Source organism: Acinonyx jubatus, chromosome C2 (assembly GCF_027475565.1).
Source record: "Acinonyx jubatus isolate Ajub_Pintada_27869175 chromosome C2, VMU_Ajub_asm_v1.0, whole genome shotgun sequence".
Taxonomy (NCBI): Eukaryota; Metazoa; Chordata; class Mammalia; order Carnivora; family Felidae; genus Acinonyx; species Acinonyx jubatus.
The window spans coordinates 8989528-8999232 of NC_069384.1; positions in this window are offsets into that span (position 1 = coordinate 8989528).

Consider the following 9705-nt stretch of genomic DNA (forward strand, 5'->3'; position numbering starts at 1 on the left):
TTGGGGCATTTTCCTCTGTCTCCTCATTTTGTTTGACTTTCTGTGTTTGTTTCCATGAATCGGGCAAAATAACTACCCCTTCCAGTCTTGAAGGAGCGGCCTTGCATAGAAATAGTCCCTGTGTAGACTGCATGTGCCCTCTGGCTTTGCCCGGCTGTCTACATGAGCCGGGAGTCCTGGGGCACTCCACGCTGGGGCCACTGTGGTGACATGGCTGAAACTGAAGCAGGTGTGGGCCAGCGTGTCCCCAGGTGCTCTGTACAGGGGGCACCCTGGCGGGATGGCTGGAGCTGAAGTAGGCACTGGGGGGTGGTGTTCCAGAGTGTACCATGCTGGGGCTGCACTGGTGGGATGGCTAGAGCTCAGGCAGGTACGGGGGGGGGGGGGCGGCTAGGGGATTAGCTGGAGCTGGTGTGGACCGGGGGCCTGGGTCTCACTGAAGCAACAGGCTGACTAAGGCGCCCAGACCCTGCTGCTGTCTGTGCTATGGAGGTGGAGGGGGAATGTCAACAGTGGCATTTATAAGCCCCTCTGACTCGGAGTTCCAGCCGTCCCCCACTTGTTGGACACCCTAGAGTTAGTGAATGGGTCTCCTTTCCTTCTGGTCTCATTGCCCCTTAAGCTGCCACTATTTTTTGCTGTGTCTCAGGGCGGGCGAATCTGCAGGCAGGTCCTTTAGGGGTCCCTCCCCACTGTGGCTTTCAGAGTAGAGGCTGGGGTTCCCATTGTTCCCGTTCTCCGTCTCTGCTGCTGTTCTGTGTGGTCCCTCTGTCCTCCGTTGTGCAGAAGCTGTTCAGTCAGCCCTCAGTTTTTCTTCAGGAGGAATTGCCCTATAGGTAGGTGTGGATTCAGTGTGTCTACGGGAGGAGGTGAGTTCAGGGTCTTCCTGTGTCGCCATCTTGGATACTCCCTAAGTCTTAGACTTTCTCTCAGTGGTTCCAAATTTAAAAGCAAAACACTGACACTCGCTGTACTTCGTATAGTGCCTACTATACAGAAAGCTCTTCAGTGTCTCATTCCACCCTCACAGACCTGAGGAGATAGGAGCTACCCATGCTCTTACCTTTCCCAAGGGAAGTCTAAGGCACAGGGAGGCCACGTAATATTTCCAAGGCCACAGCTGCTCAGTGGTGGGGCCATGACTCCAGTCCAGCTCTCTGGGCCCAGGGCTGCCCCTTTCTGACAATGGAAGCCCAGAAGGTCCATCACAGCAGCTGGGAGTGGGGTCTTTGGCCAAACCAGGCAGGAGAGTGGTGAGCTCAGTCTTCCCCTTGACATCCACTGCATTCAATGCCTTCCCCGGAACATTCTGGGCTCCACAGGGCTCACCCCAGGTCCTCCACTGGGACACTGCACAAGTTGTAAGTTCTGATGGAGACCTGTGAAGAAGGGCCAATCCTAACTCCTCCAGCATCACAGAGCTGAGCCCTGAAGACAGACCAAAAGGGAATGTCCAGGGAAACCAACAGTGTTTGGGAATGACTCAACCAAGGCTCTGTTTTCGGTGAGCTCATTTAGTTAAGTAAGACAGGACAACCCCACATTGCATCAGAAGATAAAACCAGTTGCACAATTCCCCACCCTGCTGAGAAGAGAAACACGAGAAACCAACCAGAAGACAAAGGTGAATGCCACGTGGTGACGAGGACACGTGAGAGCACCCACCCCGCCAAGCCCTCGATCAGCTTCCCCTAGGACGCTCAGCTCGGTCTTGCATTTTGCACGGGCCTCTGGATGCCTAGATCATGTTTCTTTCAGCTGCTTCATCGGCCAGGGAACAGGAGCTCTCAAGGCGCAGTGCTGCCCTTGAAATAAGGATAGCCGGTGACTCACAGCTGGAGCCGATACCAGACAGACTTGGCTTTGTCACGCGGGCCAGGCTGCTCTACGAAGCCAAAGCTGTCTTCACCTCTGCTGCCGAAGCGGCTTCTCCCTCCCAACAGGGGCAGTCGGGGGAGGGGGTGGCAACTTACAGGTTAGGAGGTCCCGCTGTTCACGAAGTGTGTGTAGCCTGGAAAAGAAGGCCCCAAAGGGGGAGGTGGACATTTTGAAATCACCTGAAATTCTGGAAAGAGGGAAGGGGCTGCTCTGTGGCTCACAGAACGGAACCCGAGCTGGGTTTGAGGCCGTAGATGGGAGAATGATCTACCTTGGCTGAGTGGAAATGGAGCAGGTTCCTCACAAAGGGGTGAGCTCTCCATCACTGGAAGGGTTCCAGGGGAGGCTGAGACGAAGCAGCGATCCGGGATATCCCTGCTTTAGAAAGAGGGTGGATTATATAAGCAGAACTGGGAGGGGGGTTGGGGCGGTGGGGGGGGGGGGGAAGAGCCTGGATCTGGTGCTTTGTTTTCCGGAAGCAACTTTGGCATCTATAAGTCGTAGAGCCCAGCATGGGCACCCACCCTCCCCAGGCCTCAGGCCCTCCCTCTGTAAGAAAGGTAACGGGAAATTAGGCAGATAGGAGCAATCCTACCAGACTGGCTGCTTCTGGCTCTGAAATCCAAAGCCCTGAGGCTCTTCCCAACAATGGAGTTCTAGAATTTCTACCATCAATAGCTATAGTAACCAGAGACGAGTCAATGCAGTTTCCCTTCCGTTTTGTTGAGCTAGAACTGACCTCTAGCATTGGATTACTTCCAGGTGCACAACATAAGGATCTGATATATGTGTATATCATGGAAGGGTTTCCACAGTGGATTCTGCTAACACGCATCGTCACACAGAGTTGCAAATATTGCTTTCTTGGGATGAGAATTTCTAAGATCCGCTCTCTTAGCCACTTTGAAGTAGACAACCCAGTGTCGTGAACTGTAGTCACCACGCTGCACATTACATCCCCGGGACTTAATCTAACAACTGGAAGTATTTTCCTTTTGACCTCCTTGCTTTATCTCCAGAATGCTCAAGTGGGCCTGTCCCTCGGCTCCCCCTGCGTCAGCGTTCTGGTCCAGGCCCACCACCCCTGCCTGGACTATTGCAGTAGCCTCCTGACCACAGTTCCCGCCACAATCCATTCTCTACGCGGTGTGCAGAGGACTTTCTAGAACTCAGGGGAATCAGGTCATTGTAAAGCACCCCATTTGCACTATGAATGCATCCAGACTCCTTTCCATGGTCCTCATCACACACTATCTACCCATTGGTCCACAAAGCTCCAGCCACATGGGTGTCTGTCAAGACCCAGGCCCCTCCCCCCCAAAAGCACCTCAAGTCCCAGACCCCTCCCTTACAACACCCCAGGGCCCAGTCCCACCCCCACAGCACCCCAGGGCCCAGCCTCCAGCCCCACAGCACCCCAGGACCCAGCCCCCAGCCCCATAGCACCCCAAGTCCCAGACCCCTTCCCTCTAGTCCCCAAGTCCCGGAGCCCTTCCCTACAGCGCCCCAGGGCCTAGCCTGTCCTTCATGGCAGGTGCTCCTTTCTCAGTGATCAGTTCAAATCTCTTCATCCCAGAAAGAGAAACCCCTCCCCAGTGTAGTGTGAGTTCTATTGACACCTGCTTCTCATGGCAAAGCACCCCATTGGCAAGAGAGACGTTTGAGATGTTAATTTTATAGCTTCTGCCATCTCGAAGGTGAACGAGGATGCGCAATGTGAGTTGGGGTCCTAAAGCTTTGGTTTCAGACCCAAACTGCTGTAGCACATTCACCCACAGAGAAGCGGTCTTGTTCAGAGGCGAGGGGGATGGAGGTCTAGAAAGGAATAATAACGGCTGATAGGTTTTTGAGGCTCACTATGGGGACATCGTACCCTCCACCCATGGCTTCCCAGTTAATCCACACTCAAGTCCATCAGGCATCTCCTTTGACAGGTGAGAAGGACAAGGCTCAGAGAGGTGAAGCGATCAACCCTTGGCCACACAGTGAGTGGAAGAGCCAGGATTCAAGCAGGCTGGCCGGCCCCAGAACCTGCGACCTTCAAACCCTATGCTTGCTGAGAACCCGTGTTCTGCTGGGTTCAGCGGCAACAAGTTAACTCACAGGCGACTGGTTATCCCTGCTCCAAGGAACAGCCCTTCAATGCTGCTTCAGTAATTCCTGAATTGCTCTGTTAGAGTCCTCAGATCATCGTGTGTCCTCATTTTGTAGATTAGGACGTTCAGATGGAGGGGGGTCATCCTACTAAATGGCCAGGAGGTCCAATTCGCCACGGAGCGGGGATGCAGACTCCGCACCGGAGATGGTCAGTTTGCCAGGCCACATGCGTTCTCAGTCCCCAGGGTTGGCCTGAGGTGGTGGTTGTGATGGTTAACTTTACGTGTCAATCTGTAGTGTGGTTTTCGACGAGAGTAACCCCTAACTCTGAACTTTCAGTGAACAGATTGTCCCCCGTAATGTGGGTGGGCCTCGCCCAATCAGTTGAAGGCCCGGTTAGAACAAAAAGAACAGTCTCCCCGAGCACAAAGAAGTTCTGCAGCAACCCGCCTTCAGACCTCATCTGCACTGTCAGCTCCCCTGGGTCTCCACCCGAGGGCCTTGGGAATGGAACTGTAGCCGTCAGCTTTCCCGACCCTCCAGGCTGCCAGCCCGAGAGCCCACCCTGCGGATTTCGGACTCGCCAGCCTCCATAATTGCGTGAGCCAATTGCTTTATAATAAAACGTGTGTGTGTGTGTGTGTGTGTGTGTGTGTGTGTGTGTATGTTTGTATGTATGCATATATGTGTGTGTATGCGTGTATATGTATATATAATATATACTCTTGGTTCTGTGTCGCTGGAGAACCCTGAACCCTGATTAAATGCCTCCCGAGGAATCACTAAATTTCTCCCGTGAATAAGTGGAGTTCTCAGCTGAAGAAGAAGGTCTGTATCTCACTCCGTCCTTTCAACCACCAAATAAGGCAAGTGCTGGCCCCTTATTTTACAGACGGGGAGCCTGAGGCCTAGGGAGGGGATGCAAAATGTGCAAAGTCACACAGCGGTGTAGCAGTAGCGGCAGAATTAAAATCTCTTTCTGGTTCCAAAGTCCGTGCCCTTCCCGCCTCCCGATGACCTAAGTTCTTCCCCTGCCACCGTCAGGGACAAACGTCTTTCCTGGTTTTCCACGCACCAGCAGGTGGCAAACGTTAATATATGCTGATCTGAGCTCTAAAACCAGAAGGGCCTCGACTGCCCTAACCACAGGCACCGCCCCAACCCCACTCGGCTCCTGAGGCTAAGGTCCGGGAGCCAGACCGCCCTCCAATCGCGGCACCGCGCCTGCGCACGCCTGCGGCGCACATTCCAGTTCCGTCAGCTCCCGGGAGGAAGAGGATGCGCACGCCAGGCTCCCCCTGCTGTTCTTCCCCTTGGTTTTGCGCTTGAACCTTTTCCACAGCAATACATGCAACTCCAGCTAGGAGTGCGAAACCTTCTACCCTATGGCTGCGTTGCAATTTAATGGCTGTCCCGTCGGTAGACACTTAGATGATTTCCAATCTTTTTTTTCATTTCAAAATACTGCAACAACTCTGTACATATATCTTTGTATGGTTATAAGGCACAGTGGATATTACATTTGTTGCTAATGTAAAAAAATGTCACCAAGACCTCACACACACACATACATACACACACACACACGTGTGTGTGTGTGTATGTATGTGTGTGTGTATGTATTTCTGGTTTAAAAAGTTTAGAAAGAAACCTTTTTAAGGTTAGCTTCTTCAAACTCTTACCTTTGGCTACATTTAACATAAAACACCTTTGAAATCTAGATATTCGTATGTGTGGTTTTTGCGGAGGGCTCTGATTCAGTACGTGCCGTGGATTTGTAGAAGTCTTTGGAACGACAAAATAGCATGCAATTATATAGAAAGTAATAAACATGAAAATGCATTGCAATAGATAATATGCCACTTCCATAACAATGGGATTAAAAATCCTCTCATTAAAAATACATTAGTTCATAAATTGGACAGTGGAGTCACGGACTGGCAATATCGCCCCCCAGTGGTTTCTTGGAGTACTCATTCGTTAGGAACCCAAATTCATGGAATCCCTGTTCCAAACGAGGGGTGGGGGGTGACCCCTGTGGGTGGCTAGCTTGGAGGTGGCTACCCTAACATAGTGTCTCCTCGTTCCTATGACTTTTTTAAGTAGAAGCAGAGTGACACTAGAGCCGGGTGGCAAAGTCTTCAAGATCCAGCCTCCTCTTGAGTAGTTGGATATGTATTTCTTTATAAAATCGGTGAGTTCAAAGAACTTTGTCCTTCACTGTTACCTTTCGAGTTCACACACCTCCACTTGGTGGTTCTCATGCCGACTGCCCATGGAATCTCTCCGAGCGTTTTTGAAATGCATGTGCTTGGCTTCCCACCGATAGAAGCTGATTCCAGGGTCTAGACAAAGCCTAGACTTGAGTTGGTTTTCTTTTGTCTGTAAAGCCCCACAGATGACATGTGCAATGGCCGGAAAGCCTCGTGCTGCCAGCTCCTTGTACTTGGCAGGTAGTTGGCCATGGGGACAGAAGAGGGACCTCTGGGGAAAGGAGGTCTGGAGGGGCCGGGGACAGCACTGACTTCCTCCCAGACACACATTTTCCCTGAGAGCCGCCAGGGGCGCTCACTGAGGGCAGGGATGCAGAGTTGTTTTCGAAGTCTTGTTATTACACTTGAGACACCTTTCCCAGGTAACGTGCTATGACAGGAGGCATCAGTCATCTGGGGTATTAAGAAACGAGGCCAGGGACACCTGGGTGGCTCAGTCGGTTGAGCGCCTGACTTGATTTCGGCTCAGGTCATGATCTCACTGTTCGTGGGATCAAGCCCCATATCCGACTCTGTGCTGACAGAGTGGGGCCTGCTTGGGATTCTCGCTCTCCTTCTCTTTGCCCCTCTCCTGCTTGCACACGCTCTCTCTCACTCAAAATAAATAAACTTAAAAAAAAAAAAGGCTGATGTCCTGACCCCACAGGATCAATACCAGCATCTGTTACTACCTCTTTATTGTTTTTCTAATGTTTGCTTATTTTTGAGAGAGACAGAGACAGAGTGTTAGCAGGGGATGGGCAGAGAGAGAGGGAGACACAGAATCCCAAGCAGGATCCAGGCTCCAAGCTGTCAGCCCAGAGCCTGACATGGGGCTCGAACTCACAAGCCGTGAGATCATGACCTGAGCTGAAGTCGGACGCTTAACCGACTGAGCCACCCGGGCGCCCCAGTTACCACCCCTTTAAAAGGGGCAACACTTCTTCACAGCATCTCTAAGCTCAAATTTAAGGAAACCTAGGGCTTCTGTAGGGGATCCGAGTGAGAGTGTGTTGCTCCCCATTTGCCCTTGTCTGTGCTGAGGAAGGAAGAACTTCAGGTGCAGAGGCCACAATGAAGGACGCGCCTTCCACAGCCACCACTTCTGACAACTTAGCTGTTAAAACCGCTGCAGAATTTGCTTAAAAGCAGGAAGCACACGACAACGGCGTGCGATGCGTGGCTCTTTGATCTGGAGCGAGAGCTGGACCGGATGTACGATTCAGGAAGCTTCCACTGCCAGCAGAGCGTGGCAGCCGCCTTCCCTGTCCCGATGACAAGGGTGCAGTGGTCACCCTAGGCCCGGGCCCGGTCTCCCGAGTGCGAGCACCCCCATCGCTCAGGAGGAGCCAGGGTGCAGGGGACCCCGAAACACCCAGCCTGGACACTGAGCCCATCAGTCCCTGAGCTGTGATCTCGTTCCTGGAAGAGCTGGGGCCCCTGCTCTGCTTGTTTCTCCATCCCCTCAGCTGTCGCCACCCTCTCAGGGGAGCGGTTCCTCTTGGAGCTGTAACCCTCTCCACCCGCCCCTGACGCCCATCTTTCCCATTTCCCGTGGTCCTCTTCCAGCGTAGATTTACTTGTTTATTGCTCGTCTCCCCCAGCCAGGACGTAAGCTCTGGGAGTTGTCTCTTGTTCCCTGATGTATCCTCTGGTACCTGGGTGTTTGATAAGCATTTTTTTTAAAGTGTATCTATTAGAGAGAGAGCAGGGGAGGGGCAGAGAGAGAGGGAGAGGGAAGGAGAATCACAGGCAGACTCTGGACGGCCTGTGCAGAGCCCGAAGCGGGTCTCAAACTCACAAACTGAGATCGTGACCTGAGCCGAAATCCAGAGTCGGATGCTTGGCCGACCAACCAGCCACCCAGATGCCCCCACATACATTTCTTGAATGAATGAGTGAATGAGTGAGTGAATGAATGGAGATGGATACTCACATGTTACTTTCTTAATCCCCCTCCCACCCCAATTTAAGCCCTGCTCCTCTAGGACCAGCCACCAGGGACTGAAGCCAGCGTCCGGGGCCACTGTGGCCAAGTTGATTCCCAGCCTGGCAGGGCTGTGGCCTACATGGAAGGGGGTGGGGCTGTGTCGCCAGGAGCCCTACCTCTGGATGGATCCGGGGGGACAGCGACCTCCAGTGGTCATGAGAGCTCACCTGAGAATACAGGTACCTGTTACTTCGACGGGGGAAGGTCGACCTGGTTTACCTCCAGCCCCTCAGTTTTTCTCACCTCTGTCCCACCTTTCCTCTTCACCCTCTGCCCTGCCAAGGTGGGCACAGTTGAGCTGTAAAGAAACGTGGCGAAGTAACCTGTCCGAGGTCTGTGCCTCCCTTAGAGACATGCACACAACAGGTGTGAGGGAGCCGACTGGACTACAGCAGAGCAACAAAGGGAACGTGCGGGTGGGAAGGGCTGGGCCACCCGTCCTCTACCCTCCGTCCTCCACCACCCATGCCTCCCTACTTGAAGTTTGCAGAGCCCAGGACTTGGAGCCTACTTGTTGAAACGGACGCTGACAACTGTTTTGCTAAGAAGGGTCGACAGTACCATTGACAAGCAGATGTGAGCGCTCCCCCAAGGACACCGGAAGTGGCCGCAGGGGCAGAAATGAAGAAGAGGACCGGCCGTGACGGACGTGCCTGCCCCCGGCGGCACACGCTCGCTCTCTGCCCGAGCGCCCTTGCCCCGGTGGGCACCCCGCCCGGAGGCCGCTGGCACAGTGGCTCGGGCCCGGTCACCCACTGTGGTGTGAGGAGGCACCAGGAATGGCCGGCAACACTGAGGAGCAAACACCCCACACGACGGCAGATCCCGGGTGGTGAGTCGGTTCTTACCGCCCACCCTTCAGGCCGGGCTCCTTTTGCAGCAGGCTTCCCCGGGGAACTAGCCGGATGGAAGCGGTTTTAGATCAGGATGCAGGGTTACGCGGCTTGGGCTTTGACGGCTGATTCTGTAACTTACATCCGGTGGCGCTGACAACTGAGTCGTACCTCGAAACACTACCTCAGGCTAACGGTGCTCCTGGTCTGCCCCCCACCACCTTGTTGCTGCACAAGAGACAGATGTGTAGACAAATACGGAGTCAGGCCAGGAAAGCAGGCTCCCTCACCGAGAACACAGGACCCATCATCGCACCTCCTTGCACAGGAATGGATGACCACGAAATATCCCTCACTCTAGCCTCAGGGGAAAAAAAACTTCAAGTTTATTTTGAGAGCGAGCGGCAGACAGGGAGAATCCCAAGCAGGCTCCACACTGTCCGTGCAGAGCCTGACCCCTAACCGCCTGAGCCGCCAGCTCCCCCACCTGCCCCAGGCGCCCCCAGCCTCAGGAAATTTAAAATGATCTTTTGTCTCTGAGGAGCCGATGGCATCTCCCACGTTATCTTTTCAGACACACAGCAGAGCTACCGTATTAGGGGTGCCAGTGAGGGCAGAGAGTAAGCAAGAAAAAGCTTTCCGTGGAAATGTATTT